This window comes from Chinchilla lanigera, unplaced genomic scaffold (assembly GCF_000276665.1).
Source record: "Chinchilla lanigera isolate Chin_1 unplaced genomic scaffold, ChiLan1.0 scaffold00145, whole genome shotgun sequence".
In the NCBI taxonomy this organism is placed as follows: Eukaryota; Metazoa; Chordata; class Mammalia; order Rodentia; family Chinchillidae; genus Chinchilla; species Chinchilla lanigera.
In genome coordinates, this window is record NW_004955546.1 from 497,476 (window position 1) to 502,721 (window position 5,246).

The following is a 5,246-nucleotide window of genomic DNA, read 5'->3' on the forward strand; positions in this document are numbered from 1 at the left end:
TGTATATAAGCAATGGTGGAATGCTTTTACAAGGCAGAGTGAATGTAAAGTACAGGAAAGAATTCACACTGGAGATTCATCCTGTGTATGTGTACAATGTGCAAATACTTTCTGCACACATAATAATTCTGACATATAGGAAAGAACATCCTGGGCTGAAATCCTACTTATATGAGAAAGGTGGGAAAGCTGCTAGTCCACACCCATCATTAAGTACATGAAAGAAGCCTCCCTGGAGAAAAATGTTTTACATTCAAGCTGCTGTTGAGACTCCTGTGAAAATTTTTCGTATAGTGGAATTCTGCAAAGAAAATGCACAATGTTTAATCCCAATACGTCTTCACAAATGTTCCAGAAAATACAATTTCCACATGGAGTTGTCTTAAAGTATGTGCATAGTGTGGTTTTCAGTAAATCACTTATACATATCTATACTGTACATTCATTGTGTTTAATGTGGAAATTTTGTGTGTACATAATTTTGTATTTTTAAATGTCTCTGCTGAATATATAGTGTCTTTTAATTAAGTGTGTTGAATTGGAAAATGTACTTTTTAGTTTCAGGTATGGTTATTTTCTATGGACTTGATGTTTTCCCTTCTATATTGGGAGATACAGGCAATATTGCATATTTTTCTTTCCTACTTAGCCAATATCATCATTTTCATAAATGTTCTTTTTCTTACCATCAGAATTTTATTTTTCACTTTTATATTGCAATGACTTTTAATATAGTGTTAAGTTTTCCAACCTATGTACCAAAAATAAGCCATTCTGCAAGTCTCCTTTTCAAATGACAAAACACTTCCAACACTGAATCCACTTGGGCACAAAGCAAGCCCAAAATTCAGCAGTTCAGACATGAAGTTCTCTAGTTACATGTCCAGCATCTGATGTAATGTGTGGTAAGATGGGAACTCCAGAGACTTGGGGGACTCCGTCCCTTGGCATTTCCAGTGGTTGTAGCTACCATGGCTTTTCTCTTGAGCTAGCTTTGATCCCTCCTTGCAGGTTTCTTCAGATGATCCATGTTGCTGTTTGCACCAAACTTGTTCGGTCTCTACTGTACCTTTTGCTTTACACTCACAGTTTCACCCACTGCCCTCTCAGAGGCACACTGTCTGGCCACCAGCTCTTCTGAAATCAGTGTGGAAGCATCCTTAACCCTATAAATCTTGCATTCTGCATGTGCCTAAGTCCAGTACCATGTGTGTTTTGCTATGTTTTGTTGCCAGCTAGAGAACCATCCAGGCTTTTGTCTCTTGGCTGTAGGGATGAAGTGCACGAATCACTGGGCACTCTGAATCTTATTCTGAGGAACAAATTTGCTATGCTGCCCCCATTCAGTAATATGGTGCCAGCTACCACCATTATGGAACACGGTGTTCTGTGGCTTTCCCGTCAAAGCAAAGTCTTTCACTTTTGCAGTTTTGAGGCTACAAAGATGGAGACTTGCTGATTCCTGTTATGCCCTATTTTCTATGCTGTTCCTTCTCAGCAGCCAAGATCTCAACTCTATCTTTGTAGTGCACAGCTTTACTGGAGCTTTGTTTCTTTTCAAATTCACGTTTTAATTCATTGTGCTGTGATGTCTGTTTGATTTGTAACATAAATCTGACCAAAAGCCCCGAACAATAATCAGGGCACAGCCTAAAGGTTTGATTGTCTTGAAATTTCTTCTGCGAGATTAATTAGTGGTTTGCTCTTAATTTCAGTCTCAGACACATTCTCTGGACATGAGCAAAATGCTGACAAACTTTTTGTCAAGCCATAATACATCAACTGGAGTCCAAGCACATGCAGTGCAGTCCTTCCCAGCAAAAACCTCCCAAGTGTGGCATTTACTGGCAGAATTTCTATCAGCCTTGTGGTCTTCTGAGCTCTGACCAGGGTCTCCACTACAGAACAGCCTAAGGCATTGCAGCACTACTCTTTCAGGCATCATCTCAAATGCTTTCTCAACTTTGCAAAAGCTATTCCCAAAGTCTCTTGAACCACTTGGTCAGGTGTAGTCTAAGAATAACTCCACTTCTCGTATCCAACTTCTGTCTTAGTCACATTTTTCTCATTGCTGGGACAAAGTACCTGACACCCAAAGTTAAGGAAGGCAAGGTTTATTTATGTCACGTTTTGTGGAGGATTCAGTCCATAATCACCTGGCTCTAACACAGGGAGGCATGGCATAGGGGCAACATTTAATGTTGGTGGAAGAGAGCAGACACAACAAGAGCAAAAGTGGGAGGGCGCAAGCCTCTGTCCCTCCCCTATATTGTATGCAAGCTACCTGCCCTGTGGTGTGTGTTTATTTTTCTCCTTTTGCTCATCCCAGTTGTTCCTTGCTTTGAGCAATTTTTTTCTCTTTCATAGTATCTATTGTATATTTTGCATTTTATTTACTCTTTCTGGTTCTTATACTAGGGAGACAATCTGACATGTACACCTGTGGGTCTGATATATTTGTCTAATAACTATGGTCTAGTTGCATCCATTTACCTATAAAAGCCTGGAGTTCATCTTTTTTGATAGCAGAGTAATACTCCATTGTATAAAAATATGACATTTTTATCCATCCCTCCATTAATGGGCATGTCTTGTTTCCCAGATTTAGTTATGACAATTTGTGCTGCTATAAACATGGGTGCACATATATCACTGAGGTATGGTGTCTTTAATTCTGGGAAAATACCCAGAAGCGGAATAGCTGGGTTAAGTGGGACTGCTAATGCTAGTTCTGTGAGGAATCTCTACACTGATTTCCAGAGTGATTTCCCCAATCTGCACTCCCATGAGCAGTGGAGTAGGATTCCTTTTTCCCCACTTCTACTCCAGCATTTGTTATTGGTGGATTTCTTAATGATGGCCATTCATTGTGGAGTGAGATATTATCTCAGTGTTGTTTTATTTTGCATTTCTCAAATGACCAATGAGGTTGAACATTTTTTCATGCATTTATTTGATTTTTACTTTTTCATCAGAGAAGTATGTCTTCATCTCAGATGCCCATTTTTGAATTGGGTCTTTGAATTAGGGGACCTGACCTTTTAATTCTTTGTATGTTCTACATAGAAGTCCTTTGTCTGAGGGGCAGTTGGCTAAAAGTTTTCCCAATTCCTGAGTTTTCTTTATACTGTGTTGGCGATTTCTATTGATGGGCAAAACTTTTCAATAAGATGAGATCCCAGTTGTTGATTCTTTGAAGTATTTGCTGTGCCATTTTGTTTTGTTGATAAACTCTCTGTCTACCCCTGTGTCTTTAAGATTTTTACCTGCTTTCTCTTCCAATAGATTTATTTTTTTAATATTTACATATTTGATCCATTTTGACTTTAGTGCATGGTGATAGACATGAGTCTAGTTTCGTCTTCAGCATTTGGAAAACCAGTTTTTCCAGCACCATTTATGAAAGAGGCTATCTTTCTTCCAGTGAAAGTGTTTGGCCCCTTTGTTAAGGAGTAAGTGGCTGAGTGTGTTTGTAGTTGTGGCCGCATCTTCCAATGTGTTCCCCTGAGCTTTAGGTCTTTCTTTTTTTGTTTGGTTTTTTTGTTGTTGTTGTTGTTTGGTTTTTTTGGCCAGTATCATGCTGATCTTATCACAGTAGCTTTGTAGCATAATTTGAAGTCAGGGATTGTGATGTCTTGTGCCTTTCCTTCTTTGCCCAGCATTGCTTTTTGTATTCTAGGCCTTTTCTGGGGCCAGATGAATTTTAGGAACGTTTTCTCTAGATGTCTGAAGTATAGTCATGGTATGTGAATTGGGATTGAATTGAATCTATGCAACAATTTCCTGATAGTGGCCATTTTCACAGTGCTGGTTCTTCGTATTCATGGGCAAGGAATTCTTTCCATTTTCCGAAAATCCTTTTTGATCTCTTTTTTCAGAGTAGTGTAATTTGCAATGTATAGATCTTTTACTTTGTTATATTGATTCCTAAGTATTTCATTTTTTTAGATGGTGTTATGAAATGTGTGGTTTCCCTAATTTATCTCTTAGTCTTTTTGTTGTTTATGTACAGGAATGTCATAGATATTTGAGTGTTGATATAAATAGGCAGCTGTGTTACTCAATTTGGCTATTAAATCTATAAGCCTTTTGGTGGAGTTTTTGGGGTCTTCTTTGTAGAGTATCATGTCTTTTTTTGAATAATGATAATTTTGCTTCTTCCTTTGCTGTCCTTATTCCTTTTATTTCTCTCTCTTGTCCAATTACTCTGGCTCATAGTAATATTCCCAGATGTGTATTGAATAGGAGTGGTGATAGTGGACATCCTTGTTGTGTTCCTGCTTGTAAAGGGAAAGCTTTCAGTTTTTGCCCATTCTCTATGACGTTGGCTGTTGGTTTGTTCTAGATGACTTAGAGTAAGGTAAAGACCATCTATTCCTATTTTCTATATGGTTTTTATCATGAATGAGTGTTAGACTTTATCAAAAGATTTTCCTGCATCTGTTGAGATGATCATGTGATTTTGTGTTTGGTTCTATTGATATGGTGTATTACATGAAGGATTTGTGTATATTGAACCATTTCTGCAATCATGGGATGAATCCCCCTTGGTCATGATATACAGTCTTCTTCGTGATTTGCTGCATTCTGTTTGCTAGTATTTTATTTTGAATTTTTGCATCTATATTCATTATGAAGATTGACCTGTAGTTCTCTTTTTTGGTTGAGTCTTTCTCTGATTTTGGTATCAGGGTAATTACTTATCCCCAGAATGAATGAGGGAGAATTCCTTCCCTTCCAATTTCATTAAAGAGTTTGAGAAAAATTGTCATTAAATCTGTAAACTTCTTGTAGAATTGAGCTCTGAATCCATCAGGACCAGGGATTTTCTTTGTTGGTAAGTTTTTTATTATATTTTCAATTTCACTGGCTGATATTGAGTTATGCAGGAGTTTTATATCATGTTCATTCAGCTTTGGTAATTCATATGTATCTTTTTTTTTTTTGTTTGTTTGTTTTTTGGTTTTTCTCCGGTACCGGGAAACGAACTCACGACCTTGCGCCTGCCAGGCAGGCACTTTTGCCGCTGAGCTGAATCCCCAGCCCCCATATGTATCTTTGACTGTCTATTTCCTCTGTGTTTTCCATTCTATAAAGACTATAGCCTCATATAATGTTTTCTGTAGTATAGATATCTGAATTTCCTCAAAATTCTTGTATTGGAACATACTTTCCTATTGGGTTAATAATATTCCTTAGTTATTGCAGACTGATCAGGTCCACAATCTCCTAAACGAGTGTACACT